At 50.0% G+C, this 18,142-nt stretch overlaps 1 protein-coding gene across 3 annotated transcripts in view; it reads right to left on the reverse strand.

Moving 5' to 3' along the window:
• LOC144132342 (beta-mannosidase-like) overlaps positions 1-18,142 on the reverse strand; it is a 306,383-nt gene that overhangs the window by 239,664 nt on the left and 48,577 nt on the right. The gene's annotated exons all lie outside the window — the stretch shown is intronic.

Consider the following 18,142-nt stretch of genomic DNA (forward strand, 5'->3'; position numbering starts at 1 on the left):
CGCTTTACTTTTATTTGTTTCATTTTTGTACTGATGAGTAGTTCTAACAGATTATGAAAAGTGGGATCACTTTTCCATGGGGCGCGTTTCTTTATTGCGTCCTAGATTCCGGCTGCTATTAGCGCTATTCTTTCGTCGTTTAATTTTGCGTTCTCTTTTTTACATTTCTGCATTTCTCTTTAGATTAGGGCTCCCAATTGTAGACTAATACGCATACAATCACTTGCCAGGTTGTACTTCCCCTCTTCATCTATTTCCAGTATTGCGAGTTTGCTATAGATCCCCTGCGACAATGGGCAGTAGTCAATGGTCGTCTGCTTGTTACGGGATTCCCACGTGATTGGTCCCTCCCATTAAGTTTTATTTATACTAACTAGTTTGTGCTGTTCACAGAAGTCCAGCATTAACTTCCCGTTCTAATCTGTGTATCCATCCAAATCCGCGATGTGGCCATTCATATCACTCAGCAGAAAAATATCGGCACCGTCTCCAAACTGCTTCATATCATCATTAAGAAAGTTAACTGGATCCTTGTTTTCATTTCATTTCATTTATTTACCCTCAGGGCCGTTAAGCGTTACAGAGGGGAGTGGGAATAACGTACAAGTACTAAAAACAAAAACAGCAGCTAAAAAATTTGAGTATAGTTACAGCACACACTGGTTTAATATCAATAACAGCACTAGCAAAAGGCAGCATTACACAAAACCAACCACAAAAAAACAGCAGCTAATAAAATAAAACATAGATATAGACAGGGACTTATATAAAATTAGTAACAGCGTTACAAAAGGCAACAGTATCAGTAATCTCAGCAATCTCATGGGGAAGGTTATTCCAGCTGACACAAGTTCTGGGTATGAATGAATCGTGAAAACATCTCGTGCGACAAGGAGGGATCCAAACTTTGTGGCGGTGATCAATGCGTGCTGAAATATACGATGGTCTTTTTTACAACCTCTCTTTAAGATAAGGATTATGATAAATTTTGTCAAAAGTATATAATGAAGCTATTAACCTGCGATGGGAAAGAAGCGGTAGGGAAAGGTTAGCTTTCATGGCAGTTACACTACTAGTACGATGATAGTTGGAAAGTATGAAACGACAACCGCGGTTTTCAACTGATTCTAAGTCAGAAATGAGAGATTCGACCCCAGGGTTCCACACCGATGAAGCATATTCCAATTTAGAGCGGACCAGAGTTTTGTAGAGTAGTAGTTTTAATGAACTTGGTGCACATGAAAAATTTCTGCGAAGGTATCCAAGGATGCGGTTAGCATTATTTATAATGTAGTCAACATGAGGTTCCCAAGACAGGTTAGAAGAGACATGAACACCCAGATATTTATAAGACGACGCAGTTTCAAGTGTGATGCCATTAATGCCGTAGGTAGAGTGTGTAGTAGAAAGACGAGAAATGGGCAAATGCTTGCATTTAGTAATTTTCAGCTTCATATTTCACAGGTTACACCAATCCGGTACCTTGTTAATATCTGACAGAGGAACAGATGTATCATTATAGTCATTAATTTCGCGGTAAATAACACAGTCATCGGCAAAAATACAAACGGAAGATGATATAGTAGTTGGTAAGACGTTTATATAAATGAGAAAGAGGAGGGGCCTAAGAACGGACCCCTGAGGCACACAGAGCCAACAGGCGGGGAATCTGAGTTGACGTCATTTGCTGTTACGAACTGACTTCGGTTTGAAAGAAAGCTATACAACCATGCAAGTAATGTGGAATCGATGTTAAGGCTGTTTAGTTTAAGAAAAAGAAACTCATGTGAAACCTTGTCAAATGCTTTAGAAAAATCTATAAATATAGAATCAGCACGGGATCCGCGATCTAGAATGCAATGCAAGTCAATTGTGAAGCATATGAGTTGCGTTTCGCATGAAAATGATTTACGGAAACCATGTTTGGCATTACTGAAAAAGCAGTTGGATTCTAAAAAGGTAGCAAGATGAGAGTGGATGACATGTTCCATGATTTTACATAGAATGCTGGTGAGCGGAACAGGGCGAAAGTTATCAGGGCAATGTTTATCGCCAGACTTGTGCAGCGGAAACACCCTCCCAACCTTCCAGTCATTGGGAATACAGCCTGTTTCCAGAGACTGGTCGAAGAGTTTGGTAAGGTTCATTGAACTGTACATCTTTGTATTAACCAGAAATTTAGAATTAATGTTAGCGACGCCACAGGAAGAAGAAATTTTAAGGTTTTCAATTATTCTCAGGATGCCAGTTGTGTCAAAAAGAATTGGATCCATGGGAAAAGCGTCCAAGACCGGACACTCTTGATTGGTAAGGCAAACATTGCCAGAAAAGGCAGCAACAAAAACACTATTAAGAACACTAGAGCATTCATTAGGTGATATGAAACGCCGTCAGAAGATGTAAGTAGTATTGACGAACTATCTTTCTGGATCACAGTGTTCCAAAACTGTCTAGGGTTATTAATCAGCAGAGCAGGCGAAGTACTGTTAAATAAGGAGTCCTTGGCATTTTTCCGAGCTAATTTGTACTCAGCGGCCGCAGAAAGGTAACCGTCCCAGCGTTGTTGCGAATTTGATGATTTGGCCGAGCGACACAAACGCTTTTTCTTATTGGATAGCCTTTTTCAAAATGTTATTAAACGATGGTGATTGTCTATTACACCGCAAAAGTCTTAGTGGCACAAATGTATTAGTGAGACGTTCAACAGTGTCCCTAAACAATTCCCAGTTAGTGTGGAATGTGAAGATTCTGGTAAATAACTGTATAAGAAAAGGGCTAATTCACGATTAACAGCATCATAGTCCACCCGTTTGTAATCTCTAATAGACTTGAAGATGCTCCGGCGATTAGGAATTTTAATTTTTACATCGAAATGAAGCAAGGAGTGATCACTAAGACCAGGTAAGTACGAGATTGAAGGAATAAGATCTGGCGTGTTGGTTAACACAAGGTCTAATATATTGGAAGATGATGGCGTGACTCGAGTTGGTTTAGTAACTAGCTGCGAAAGGTTGAAATCCAAACAGGTTCGCAAAAAGTTATTGCATTCGGTAGAAAAGGGGCGAGGATACGGCGATGTATTAGCCCACACCATGCTGGGATAACTGAAGTCACCAGCAAGAAGGATTGCCGCACCCGGATAACGTACTGAGATCATGTTAAGAGCATCATGCAAATCTTCAACGAAAGTTGCACACGAAGACGGGGAACAGTAGCATATGCCCAGAATCAAATAAACTACCCGTAGCCATGTCCTTTTACCACCAAATGTACCTGATACCTAAACATGTTCTTTGCAAGTTGACTTTATTCTTTGCCAATTTTTTCATTGATCTATCAGCATACCTACCCCTCCTCTCTTCTTCTCTGTTCTCCTGTTGCTGCCTTCCCAGGTGTACCCATCAATAAACGGCAGATCTTCTAGATCCCTGAGATGTCTCTCGTATAGCGCATACACACCTACCTCTTCGTCCTTTAACTGCTGTTTTATTTCTAATCATTTCGCTCTCTTTCTACCCGCTGCATATTTATGTAACTGATCATGGTGTTAAATTTCTGTTTAGTAGCTTTCTTCCTGAACCTTCTGGTGGCCATTCTGTTGGGGTCAGCTGCCATTGTTACACTTTCTACTTTGTTTCTACCTACCCCTATGCCCTGAGCCGCAGTGGACCCCCTGAAAAAGCTACTTCCCGGCCTGCCAGACGCCAGTTGATCTCTGCTCCTTCCCTTCTACTAAAATGGATGCAATCTCGTGTCACGCCTCTGCCAAAGCCTGCTCTATGCACTTCCCTGTTTATATCAGTCACTTCAAAGCCTTTCTTCAGGCTTAACTTCCTTATCTCTCGATTAACAGCCACAACATCCTTGGCAACCCCTCCTTTCCGTCCTTGAACTTCTGGCACTAGCTAGCGCCCTTATATCGTCAACTCCTTCCCTTAATCTTTCCACTACTTTTGCGGCTTCACCATTCAGGACATCATTTAGCATTGCGGCTACCACTACCAAATTGCGCTCGGCAACATTCTCAGAATGTGTGCGTTTTGTCTCTCTCAATACTGCGTCTATTGTCCTGCCTGGCAATGCCCTGACTGTTACCCGCTCATCACCCTTTACAGGCTCTATTATAGTTCTTTTGCACCTAGTGATGTTTGAGCCACCAGCGATAAGCACTAGGGTACTCTCTCCCTCCCTCCTAACGTTTCTATCAGTGACTATGACCTCATTCCTTGTGGTCAGCTTGTTACCTTTCTTTCCATCGCCTCCAGACTTCCTAGCTGCCGTATGTGCGTAGCTGTTCCCGTCTGAACCTGTCTGGCTTACTTTCCTATTCCTGTCCATGCCACAGGAGGCCCCATCCACGTGGCTGGCGCTGGGATATCTGGCAATGTGGCTTCGGATGGCGGTGTCAGCCATTTTGGATTCCTATTCACCAAGATGTTCTTGAACTTTGTGCTTCTCTACACTCTCTACCTGTAGCTTTCTTTCTAAAGCATCAATAAGTGACGCTAGGCTGGTGTTCGTTGGGACAGCCTTGTCCAGGCGTGAAATTAATACGCAGAATTAGCGCATAAAATCAGTGCCTCAGGCTCCTCTACCGATTCGATCCGCGTTTATTTGAAATTCACCGATGCCTCACACTCCTTGCATTTAACCGTCAGTTGCCTGACCATCTTACCAGCATTCGTTTATTGCAATCGCCAAATGCTTGATTATCCACAAGCTAAAAAAACACCTGCATACGCGTGCTCAAATAAAATTCTGCCTACCGCAAACGCCGATCACCAATAAAACGAATAGCCACCTTTAGAAAATAGTTAACTCACAAATGAGTGCAGGAAATGTGCAGCTGCCGGTCAGAATAGACCCGGCCGTTAGGTCACCGACCTAATTTCTGCTCTTTAGCCTGCACTTCACCTAACTAGCTTAAATCTAAATACTAGCCCAACTAAATCTAGCCTAAATCTAAACTTTAAAAATAGTGAATGCAAACTTTCAGAAAAATAAAAATATCAACTTTCAGAATACAAGAGTCCTCCAGTCCGTGGGCTGCTCCAGTAATTCTAGTTCGAAAGAAGGATGGATCATGGCGTTACTGCGTGGATTGCCGTCGTCTAAATGCTGTCACAAGAAAAGACGTATACATCTCATTCGAATTGAAGATGCCATCGACTATACATCCCACGGACAAGGAGAAAACAGCGTTTGTTAATCCTGATGGACTTTATGAATTTAATGTAATGCTCTTAGGCTTTTGTAATGCGCCTGCCACCTTCGATTGATTTATGGACACTGTACTCCTCGGTTTTAAATGGGAAATATGGATGTGCTGTCTAGACGATGTTTTCATTTTCGTAAAGACCTTCAGTGAGCACAACGACCGTTTAGCTCTCTTCCTAGACTGTATGCGCTAAGCTGCCATTGTGCTTAACTCTAAAAAGTGCCACTTTGGTGCGCGTTAAGCATTAGTGCTTGGGCGCCTCGTTGACAAAGCCGGCGTCAGACCTTATCCAGCCAAGACTGCAGCTGTCGAGTCAATTAATCCTATACAGTCTATTAAAGAGGTGCCAAATTTCTCATACTTTCGCCACTTTATTCATCGCTTTGCAGACATCGCATACCCCCTGAATGGCCTGCTTCAAAAAGACGTGGCTTTCGAGTGGACCCATGAGTGCGAGTACACCGCCTTCCGCCAAGTAAAATGCCTTCTCACGTCTCACCCTGTACTTCGCCACTTCGATCCCTCCGCCCCCAGAGAGATTCATACCGATGCCAGCGGTGCTGATCTCGGCGCGGTGCTCGTCCTGCGCTGCGACAACAAAAAGAACGTTGTTGCGTATACAAGTCGGTCGCTCAATAAGTTGGAGCGGAACTATACGGTCAACAAGCAGGAATGCCTCGCCGTCGTCTTTGCCTCGCAGCGTTTCCGGTCATATCTATACGGACGCCTGTTAACCATCATCACCGACCATCATATCATCTGCTGGCTCGTTAACCTTTCTGACTTGTGTTGTGCGGACACCTTGCACGGTGGGCTTTCCCGCTACAAGAGTTTGACTACACAGTCACCTACAAGAGAGGTCGCCGGCACGCTGACGCCGACTGCCTTTCACGGTTACCCCTTCCTGAGCCGGAGTCTAACATAGATAACTTCGACCACTGCGTCGCATCAGTGTCACCGTTTTTTCCTGCTTTTACCACATTCAAAGCGGAAAGCAGAAAGATTCAACCCTGTTGTCCCTCCTTGCGGAAGCTGAAGACCGCTCCGGTGCAAAGCACTTCTGCGTGCGAGATGGTCTTCTATGGAAGAAAAACTATTCTTCTACAGGCAAGCGCTTCCTTCTGGTAGTTCCGAAGAGCCTGTACACCTCCGTCTTGCAGGCCATGCACGACGATCCTACATCTGGACAGCTTGGGTCGGCACGAACGCTGCACCGTGCCCAGGCCCGCTTCTGTTGGCCGAAAATTGGGGCTACGACTGAGAGGTACGTCGCGAACTGCACTCGGTGTCAACAATACAAGCGCCCCACTAGCGTTGCATCTGGCCAGCTTCACCCTGTGACACAAACTGCCGCACCGTTCGAGCAAGTGGGCATAGATCTCTTGGGCCGATTTCCCAAATCCTATCATGTGCTCTGCTGGATAGTGGTTTGCGTTGATTACCTTACTCGGTATTGCGAAACGGCAGCCCTACCCTCGTCTACATCGCATCATGTGTCCTCTTTTATGCTGTGGCCCATAGTCCTCCGCCATGGGCCCCCAAAAGTTATCATCAGTGACCGTGGTCAGCAGTTCGCCGCTGACGTCGTGGAGCATCTTCTCCGTTCTTGCGCATCGCAATTTCGCTATTCCTCGCCTTACCATCCCCAGACGAATGGGCTAACTGAGCGCACAAACCAAACGATCATTAACATGCTGACAGTGTACGTTGATTCAAAGCACAAAACCTGGGACAGCGTCCTGCCTTTCATAACCTACGCTTTCAATATCGCGCGCTATGAGACTACTGGCTTTAGTTCCTTCTTTTTACTGTATGCTCGCCCCCTACGCTACACTCTAGACACCATACTACGATTTTCTGCCGAGCCTCACGAAGATCTCTCCATCGTCTAGACGCTTTGTCTCGCCAAAGAGGCCCGGCGCCTTCTCGCCTCCAAAGATCGGTCCAAAGCCAGCTACGATACCCCCCGCCGTCACGTAACTTACAGCCCCGGTAATTTATTGTTGTTTTGGCGGCCTGTCAGAAAGTGGGGACTGTCCCAGAGGCTGTTGTGGCACCACTATTGACCTTATATTACTATTGAGCAAATCAGCGAGATCAATTACCGCATAGTGCGTCTCACGGTAAGCGGCGGTCGTTCTGTACGAACTGAAGTGACTCATGCTGCCCGGATGAAGCCATGCCATTCGCGCGGTGCTTTCTAACTCGCTTTCCGGGCTTCGGCTTAGTAGGAGGAAGTGTAATGCCTATGAAGAGGCGATGCCTATTCTATTTGGTTGACATCGCTCACTACGTAGCAGATGAGGAGAACGAAGTGGAGGCGTCTCGTGCTCGCCAAGTGAACCCAGTTGGTTTAGAGTCGGCCGTCATGGAGTGAATAAACGCCTCGTCTTATCAATATTAAAGAAAAACACAAATCGATTTCACCCAGGCACGTCACTCTCGCTGTCATCAGTCCGTCCGGCCTGGGTCACTATGCTTAACCCGAGGCCCATTCATGTGAGCCCCTCATGTCATGCTGCCTTGCGAACCTTTGAGGCACAGATAAATAAATAAATGAACATTATTCAACCAGTAATATTTTAGGCAAGTATTGTTTGCAGCTGTAACCTCCCTTTATGCAATACCTTTAAAATTGAAGTTCCTTAAAGTAACAAAATGCCCTCAATCATGGGAAAAAATTTTGCTACCATGATCTATTGATATTTAGAGTGAGACACCACCTCGACAGGTTTGTGTATACTGCCACCTGGTATTCTCAGGTGGCGCATGAAGATGACGACATTAAAGTGTACCGCGCTGGCTAGATGCCGAATTCTGTCTGTCAGTGAAATGTCGCTCTGTCTTCCATGACATATTTTGGTGGAGGCGATGGTTGAAGATCCTTGCATATGTTCCATACTCCTCCGCATACCCTTGACTACAGTCCTTTGCTAGTCAGCCGCCGCGGTGACTGAATGGCTACGGCGCTCGGCTGCTGGCCCGAAAGACGCGGGTTCGATCCCGGCCACAGCGGTCGAATTTCGATAGAGGCGAAATTCTAGAGGTTCGTGTACTGTGCGATGTCAGTGCAAGTTAAAGAACCCCAGGTGGTCGAAATTTCCGGAGCCCTTCAATACGGCGTCTCACGTAACCTGAGTCGCTTTGGGACGTTAAACCCCCATAAACCAAACCAAAAAATTTGCTAGTCGACACCCCTGTGCACCGTGCTGCCCAGAGAAACCAAGGCCTACCTCCCGAGCACGGGCCTTTGTTGTTTACCACGGCACCCACACATCAACTTGTCATGCAAGCTGCGGTCTACTACACCTTACAGAATCCGCCACTGCCCAAACCATTCCCCGGTAGTCTGCTCGAAGACGTCGAAGATTGGATTGTCGAGTTTGAGCGGGTCGCCTCGTTCAACCAGTGGGACGACGCCCCCAAGCTTCCCAACGTCTTGTTAAGAGTAGAGGGTGGCGCTCGAACTTGGTACGAGAATGGAGAGGCCTTAACATCATGACGCGAATTCCACCTACACCTGGGGGAGACCAACACCAGCACTGATCGCCGAGAACGGGCTGAACGAGCTTTGCAGTCTCGCATTCAGATGCCGAACGAGACTGTAACTATGTACGTGGAGAAAAATACCCGACTCTTCCGGCGAGCTGACCCGGCCATGCACGAAGAGAAGAAGACCCCAGAAATTGTAGACAAAATCTTTTTTCAGCATGAAACCTTGTATGAACGCATTTTTTTCATATAATGTCACATTTCACTTGTGGAAATCGGTTTTTCCCACGCCCGACAGAGTCGGTTCTTCTCTTGTGGCACACCGCGGCTGCAACTGCCCCTCCCCACATCATCCCTCCGAGCGGCAGGGCAGAATGGGGGGGGGGGGGGGGGAGAAACGGACGTCTCCCCCGCCTCCTGTATTGGGCGGCAGTGCGGGAGTTGGCGGCACGAAGCGTAGCCTGTATGTACCGTTTCTTGCCCACAAAACCACGTCGCACGCCCGACGCCCGCGCCGACGAATTCACTCCCGCATGGTCAGTAGCCACGCAACGTTTTTTTGCCGCCAAGCTGTGCGATGCGCGCTCCCCCATCTATACTGAAATCAGACGGATGCGCAGAAAGCGAAGCGAAGACACTGTGGCTCGCGTTCGCGCATCCTCCATGCGAGCGCGTCTCTCTCAGCTGGCGTGGATCCGCCCAGGATTTCGTGACGCCCGCTGCAGCTCTCATTGGCTCTCTGTCGCTGTCCTCTCCGGAAGTCGGCGTCTTTGTTTTCTATTCAGCAAGAACCCGACGATTTGGCAAGAACATCCTCTCCGGCGGCAAAAGAACGCTCCGCTGCCGTTGACGCCTACGATTCGCCCGGAAAAACACTCCAGGCGGACCACGCTGGAGAGACGACGGAGCGACGGCGATGCGGGCGGTCGGACCTGGACCACGGTGAGAGCCGCAACTGTCAGGGTGACGCCACTCTGTTTGCATTTCTCGGTCGCCAGCCACCAGTGCTGTACCAAGGAGGACACCATCTGGGGAGTTCCGAATAGAAACCTTTGCCTGCCGGCTACTACTCGGTGTGCTTTTCTTTGCGGCCACTGCTGTGGTCCGAGCTTGCGTAGCGGTACTGCTCCGACCGTACTGCAGACCCCAAACACTATAACAATAAATGTATGCGCAAATCACCAGACGGCACTCTAATTTTTTCTCTTCATATTTTTGATATCGTCAAAAGCGTTCACCATTAGCTATTTATGGCAGTCGTAACACTTCGATGCGATCGCTGAAAACACTTTAAAAGACATATTTTCCTACATATCAGAGGAATGAACAACTACCTTCAATATTTCCATGAAATTATCTTACAATTTTTCATTTTTTCCCCAGAAAATTGGACTTGGGTGCGCCACCTCATGCGCGGCGTTAAACGGCAACTGTTCGCAGGCCTCGTGCGCAGTCCACCAGGGACTTGTGCTGAGTTCCCTACACACTCGGCCGCAGTGAAAAAGTTGCTCCTGTTGCGGTCTACCAGCAGCGACAGGCCGGTAATCGTCACATCGGTTACAGAGCCGCTTCCTTCCTTCGGGGATATCTGATGTCCTCCGAGACCTGATCTGCTCCGTTGTGCGAGAAGAGCTCCAGACGCTTTTCGTTGGTCACCAGGCGACTCTCTGGTTGGCCCGGTCCGCGAAGAGGTTAGAGCGTTTAGTCCGTCGATCGTTGAAGTCCGCTGACTCGCCACATTTTCTCACGGAGTACCGTCGGCCCACGTATGTTTTAGAACCCTTGCGACGTCCTGCGCTTTCTTCGGCGCCACTCCCTCTGTACAATTAAGGCTCACTGTTTTCCGCAAGGCCCGACACGTACATCGACTCTCGACGACAACTCCAGCGGAAGACGGACTTGTGGCGTGCCCCAAATCGGCGGCTTCTACGCCTTCACTACGGGGAACCCGCTCATCTGTACCACCACTGCCCATGTAAACACCCTGGACTGCAGGAGTTTCCCGTCGAAATGCCCTACCCCCCACTAACGACAAAGAGAGATTGAGGACTACGTGGCCCAGGAAGTTGCGCATGGCGGCAATTTCTCAGCCGCAGTCTCGATCTCAGTCTTCACGCAGAACTTCGCCGCAGCCTTAGAGCTCCTCCTGGATTGCCCAGCGGCGGTTGTCAAGCCCCCGCCGGGGAAACTAAACTAAGCAACCTCCGCGGGCGAGGCCGTTGGCCGTCGATGAGAGCAAGACCCTCCGACAACGGGAACAGCGCCAGAAAGCGAAAGGCACCGACAGAAGTTCCTGAACTCGGAGATAGATTCTCGCTGGATATGCCCGTGCTGCTCGACGGATATAAAGTCAGCGCGTTCGTGGACACGGGCGCGGATTTCTCGATTTCAAGCGGTGCTTCATAAAAAGTAATGACGCCGTGGTCTGGCGCGCATATCCGCCCGGCTGGCGGACATGTAACTTCGCTTGTCCTGTGCACGGCAAGGGTACAAATTCGCAGCTCCACATTTGTTGTCAGCTGCCTAGGTCTACCTGACAGCTCCCATGACTGTATCCTAGGCGTTGATTTTCGCCGGGAGTATGCAACTATAATCGACCTCCGAAAGCGCACTGTACCGTTTTCGACAGGGAAAGTTGATGTTTATACCAAGGACCGTAAACTCCGCGCAGTCCATCGAATTTTCCCCGAGGGCGTCCGCCACGAGCCAGTGTTTTTGTGAATGTTAACTGCGATGGACAACGTGACGGCACAGCTGTCGCAGAAAGCAACCTGTTCGTTTTGCTCACCCATGGCATATGCTCAGCACGAAGCCTCAGCCATCTCCACGACGGCTGGTCTGAGCTCCTGGTTACTAACTTCACTAAAGAACCCCAGCAAATTTTTCGGGCTACTGCTGTAGCAATCGCCGACCGCTTATCGAAGATTTCTAAATGTTTCGCGTTCGAAGCTGCTGGACCTTTGCGCCCGTCCATTGATGGTATTGATATCAGTTATGGGGTTTTAATTCGTGGAATAATTCGTTCTCCCTGCTTAACCCCGGATGACAAAATTCAAAATCGCCAGACCCCACCCTGTGATCGCATATGCTACCGAACGCACGCCAACCACGGCGGGCGTTGGTCTTAGGGAACAAAGGAACGAAAATGGCTGACACAGGCAGTCATTTATTTTTAGAACATCAATAACGCCAGCTAGCAACACCACACGCTAAGGAATCGAGGTCGTACGACTCACCAGCAAGGTTACAAGCGAATGTTCGCCCACACTAGGACAAGGGGTGACTCCGAAGCCGGACGAGAAAAGATGCGGGACAACGTCCTCCGCGCCAGTCCCTTGCCCTGCTGGCGAAGAGCGGAGCGCCCGCCGATCAATCCACAGGCGCTGACGTTCCTTAGCCAAAGACAGAGTCGTCTCCCCCGTGTGCGCGCACAGCAATCACGGCGTCCGTGGCGCCAGTGTCGCTGCGAAGCCGGCGCCCTCTCTTGTTAGTTAAGGTAATGAACTTGGTACAGATCACGCGGAAGCAAACCGCAGGTCACGGCGGGGCAGGTCCCCACATCCCCCCAAGCTTAAATAGACCCACGCGCCTTCGAGTACACGCCATGGAGGAGTCTCCTGGTCTTCATGCACTTGAGGCACTTCTTGCAGCTGAGGTCACGCTGACAGCGTGCACGCAGACTTCCGCGGTGTTCCAAAGGCGACGTGAAGGTCTCCGCAGGGTAGAATCGCATGGCCCATGGACTACGTGTCCGCAGGCCAGCGAAGAGAATGCCGATTGAGAACTACAGGCCAAGGTAACAGCAGCCGGAAGTGACTGCTGACTGGTCTCGCCACGGCTGCCGCGGATGGATGCGCCGGACAAGATACAGGTCTCTCCGTAGGAACAGGCGGCAGCGAGACGATGTGCACCAGACAGCAAGCCTGGGTGCCTCCACTGGATCTGCATTATTGCCAGAAAGCTCTCGGCATGCCTTCAACGTAGGTCACGGGAGGAGAAACGGCGTCCGCAAGGGCGCTGTGCCGCGATACCTAACTCACTCTTAAAGCGGTTTATGGTTTATGGGGGTTTAACGTCCCAAAGCGACTCAAGCTATGAGGGAGGCCGTAGTGAAAGCCTCCGGAAATTTTGACCAGAAGGGGTTCTTTTACGTGCACTGACATCGCACAGCACACGGGCCTCTAGAACTTCGCCTCCACCACGGCCGGGATCGAACTCGCATCTTTCGGGCCGGCAGCCGAGCGCCATAACCACTCAGCCACCGCGGCGGCTCTAGCAAAACGTGTTGGCAGCTGTGCAAACGCAAAGTTCTAGAGAACAAAGACTTTTCTTGAGTTGAACGGGACTGCTCAGTTCGTGGTAGGTCACAATATAGGTGGGCAGCAATGTGCGCCCCCTCTCAACAACACGGTCAGGTCGTCGGGTCTCTTCCAACATGCTGCAAGCACGTCCGAAAAGTCTTAGGCCTAACTGCCGGCCTGACGACGAGCGTAAACAAAAGAAAGATCCGAAAAGGTTTGCGTGCGCGCAGCCACAGGGAGACATCAGCATTGTGAGGTGGTCCTAACCTGCTCACTGAAACGAAGCAGGTTCTGAGCGTTCGGCGCCTACCGTATCGAAGGGTAAAGGAGCGCCCGATGCCAAGCTGCATTACTAGCGAGCTCGTAGCGGCACCCGTGACCACAGGCCACCCGGCTCCCAGAGCCGCGACTTCCAGAGTAGGAAAAGAGAAGCAGATAAAAATATATAAACTCGGACCACCCACGCGGCTTCCGTACTCACTCCCTTCAAGCTCGGCATCTCCGCGAGCGCTAGGCTTCGCGCTGCGTCGATGCAGATCACGTGGTTTTAGTGCTGAAGATGCTCCAGGGAAGGCTTGAAAATGTGCTGAGCATTTCGGAAAGTTCAAACATGCTGCAGAACAATACACCTCGCGCTCAAGAAAGCATGCCGCAGGTCCTAGCGATCAAAATCCACGCTAGGCCTTGCCCTTGCCAAGTCCGGACAAAGAGCGTTCCTTGAACCGAACATACAGTCGTCCAATGCTCCAACGGCAGGCCCCACGTTGGGCGCCGGGTGTGGGGTTTAATAGGGAAATAAATGCGCTCCTCCGCTTAAGCTTAACCGCGGCTGACAATTAAGAACCGCGAGACCCCACCCCGTGATCGCGTACGTTATCGAGCGCACGCCAACCGCGGTGGGCCTTGCTTTGAGGGAACAAAGGGACTAAACTGTGGCTGACACATGCAGGTAATTATTGCTACAACAAAAATAACGCCAGCTAGCAACAGAACACGCTAAGGAATCGAGGTCGTCCGACTCAGCAGCAAGGTTACAAGCGAATGTTCGCTCACACTTCGCCAAGGGGAAACTCCGAAGCCGGACGGAACGAGAGGCAGAAGAACGTTCTCCGCGCCAGTTCCTCGCCCAGCTGGCGAGGAGCGGAACGCCCGCCGAACCATCCGCTCTCGCCGACGTTCCCTAGCCAAAGAGAGAGTCCCCTCCCCGCACCCCCGCACAACAGTCACGCCGTCCGTGGCGCTCGTGTCGCTGCGACGCCAGCGCCATTCCTTGATATTTAAGGCGACTAGCGACGCATCTCGGGGAAGCAAACCACAGGGGGCGGCGGGGCTGGTGCCCACACAGTGTGGACCTCTCGGTGACTCAACAGCGAGAACTACATGTCCTCCTACTCGAATACACTACCTGTTACGAGTCTTCGTCGAAAGCATGGCAAACGGCTCCTCTGAAGCGCCGCATCATTACGCCCGACTATGCCCGCCCAATCCGCCAGCAGCCATTTCGTATCTCACCGTTGAAACGTCAGGCGATCCAAACGCAGGTGAAGGAGAAGATTTCTGATGTAATCATTCAACCTTCCAAAAGCCCGTGGTCGCCACCTGTCGTGCTGGAGAAGAAAAAGGATGGGACCCTCCGCATCTGCGTTGATTATCGAAAGTTGAACAAGATCAATAAAAAGGCGTCAACCCTCTGCCCCGTATTGACGACTCGCTCAACGGACTTCGCCACGCCCAGTACTTCTCCTCAATTGACTTAATGAGCGGGTACTGGCAGATAGAGGTCGATGAGCAGGACCGCGAAAAAACGGCTTTCGTTACCCCCGACGGGCTGTACAAGAATTTAAAGTGTTGCCTTTTGGGCTCTGTTCAGCGCCGGCAACTTTCCAGCGCATGATGGATACAGTTATCGCTGGACTCAAATGGAAAACTTCCTTGGTTTATCTCGATGCTGTCGTCGTGTTTACCGGAACCTTTGCTGAACACTTTGCACGCCTGTGCATAGTATTAGCTGCCCTGCGGTCGGCCGACTTAACTTTCAAGCCCGAGAAGTGCCACTTTGGCTACAAAGAGTTGAAGTTTCTCGGTCACCTTGGGAGTTCCACTGGCGCCCGAGAAAACTGCTGCTACCACCGATTTCCCCGGTCCTACAACCAGGAAAACTGTCCAACGCTTTCTGGGTCTGTGCGCATAATACCGCCCCTTCATCGCCGACACTTACAAGATTGCCGCACCCCTGCACCGCCTCACGCGCGACGATATACAGTTCGTGCGGGCCGACCAGCAACAGGAGGCTTTTGCTCAGCTACGCAGGCGCATGCAAATAACGCCTGTTCTTGGGCACTTTGAAGAAGAAGGTGATACCGAAGTTCACACCGACGCCAACAACATCGGCATCGGCGCCGTATTCGTCTTACACCAAGGTGACGTGGAGCTTATCACCGGGCATGCAAGCCGAAAGGTCTTTCGCACTGAAACAGAATATTCTACTACGGAAAAGGAATGCCTCGCGGTTGTGTGGGCAACCATAAAATTTGCTCATTATCTTTACGGCCGCTCATTCAAAGTAGTTACCGGCCACTTTTCTTTGTGCTGGCTGGCCAATCTTCGCGACCTATCGGGACGCCTAGCTCAATGGAACCTCCGCCTACAAGAATTCGACTACACTATTGTGGTAAATCTGGCCACACGCACGAAGACGCTGACGCACTCTCACGCGCACCCGTCGTATTAGCCGATGAGAGCATGGGAGACGAGAGTGGCTTTCAAGGAGTTGTCCGCGACTTAGATTTAATTATCCGACAGCGAGTTGACCCAGACCTGCGACCTTTCATTGATTATCTGGAGGGCGAGCTGCTGACGTATTTAGGCAGTGTTCTAGGAACCTCCCTGCCTTGTCTCCGGAACGGCATTCTGTTTAAGAAAAACTGCAGCACTGTTGACCGAACCCACCTCATCGTCGTGCCGGCGGACCTCCGCGCCGATATCCTTTATGCTTGCCACGATGAGCCCACCTCCTGCCACTTGGGCTTTGCACGCACACTTGCACGAGTGCGCCAGGCGTATTATCCAACGTTACATCAAAGGCTGTCTCGAGTGCCCGCTTTGTAAGGCGCCACCTCTCAAGCCCACGGGTTTGGTACAAGCTACTAAACCGCCTTGGACGCCGTGTTATCAATTTGGCATTGATCTTCGGGCCCATTTTCTGTGTCATCGGCCGGCCACAAATGGATTTTAGTCGCGACCGACTATTTAACAATGTATGCGGAAGCTAAGGCGGTGCAGCGTGGCACGTAACCTGAGATTGCCCAGTTTTTTATGCAGCAACTCGTGTTGCGTCATGCCGCACGATCCGACGTAATCAGTGATCGAGGCACGGCGTTTACGGCAGAGCTCATGCGCGACGTGTTTGAGCTCAGTCACACGAGCCATCGCAAAACCACAGACGAAAGGCTCACAAAGAGACTCGACAGAACAATCGCCGACATGATCGCAATGTACATAGACTCGCCGCACAAAACCCGGGACGAGATTCCCCTGTACGTCGCATACGCCTGCAACACGGGAATCCAAGAGACGACACGCTTTACATCATTTAGTCTGGTCTACGGACGTGGCGTTCAGACTATGTTCGATGCCATACTTCCAAGCTGCAGTGATGACCACGCGCTCACGCGAGACGCTGCGTGCTGAGGAAGCACGTCAACTGGCCTGTATTTACATTCAGCGGCAGCATGGTGCGGATTTGCGCCGCTGCAAGCTCCGTCATCGGCGAGCCACATTCCATCCGGGTGACCATGTGTGGGTGTGGATCCCGGTACGCCGCCCAGGCCAGCTTGTCTGAAAACTGATATGCAGTTACTCTGGACCATAGAAGGTCGTGCGCCGTGTCACGGAAGTGATCTACGAGGTCGTGTCAAACGGGACTATGAAGCCTCAGCGTCGCCCACCCCGCTCTGAGGTCGTGCACGTAGTCCGCATGACACCCTACTTCACGCGGTATTGTGCAGTACGCTCTGCGTTAGCCTAGATGTCGCCTTGGACACCTTCGCCCGCCTCCCATGTCCATCCTGTTCTTGTGCTAATATTTTTGTTTCCATTCTATCGCTCGTGCTGTAGCCCCACTTTTATATTTTTGTTTTTTTGGGAGGGGCAGTAATGGCACCAGGTGTTCTCTGGTGGCACATGAAGGTCAAGACGTTGTAGTGTATTTCGCTGGCTAGCTGCCGAATTCTGTCTGTTAGCGATCTGTCGCTCTGTCTTCCGTGACAATATTATAATCAGGAATGTCTTATATTGTGTTTTAGCAATAGACTCGCAATAAATACTAAGACGAGATTTACATCAAGCCCTCAATGTGCAAATATATCTGCGATTTTGTATGGAGGAAACCGAGTAAGTATTAATAAATCGAAACGTGTACATATAATGGAAGCCGCCTCCTAATAGATTCTGAACAGAACAAGCAGTAGAATAAAGAAAGTCAGACGTGAATACTATCAGAATGAACTTACTCCGGACGCAAACAATCCTTCGCTGCTCTGGAGAACATTTCGGGAATTAAAAAGAGGTGTCATACCAAGCCTCACTCAGTCAAAGGTTATCCACGGGGTGACGTTATCAGGTGAAAGCTCAGCCAACAGATCTAACTCTCACTTACAAGGCTCAGCCGCACAGTGTAGCGATGTTTCCATAGGCAAATGTGAAGCATTCAATACGCGATTTTATGTGCCCACTTTATTCTTTTGCACAAGAAGCCCAGCCGAGAGAATGGATGTCATATGCACACTTAAGAATCAGTGCTAACGGGATGCTGATGACATCTATACAAAGCCAGGAAAAAGCGTAGCGCATGAAATATGTCACCCCGTTTCGCCGAAGTATCGCCGTAATAGCTTCTAGGAGAGTCCACAGCGGCGAATAGGCGTCCAGACCCACACTTTGTCGCCAGGTTCACACATTACATGTCTGTGGCGAAGATAGTAGCGTCGCGCATCATACTCCTGCTGAGTTCTGATGCGCACACGCGTGAGTTGGCGAGCTTCCTCTGCGCGCTGTGCGAATTCCTCGTCGTGCTGGTCGACATCGTCGCCGTTGGCATTCGAGAGCAACATGGCATCCAGCATAGTTGTCA

The sequence above is a fragment of the Amblyomma americanum genome, chromosome 5 (genome assembly GCF_052857255.1).
Source record: "Amblyomma americanum isolate KBUSLIRL-KWMA chromosome 5, ASM5285725v1, whole genome shotgun sequence".
NCBI lineage: Eukaryota > Metazoa > Arthropoda > Arachnida > Ixodida > Ixodidae > Amblyomma > Amblyomma americanum.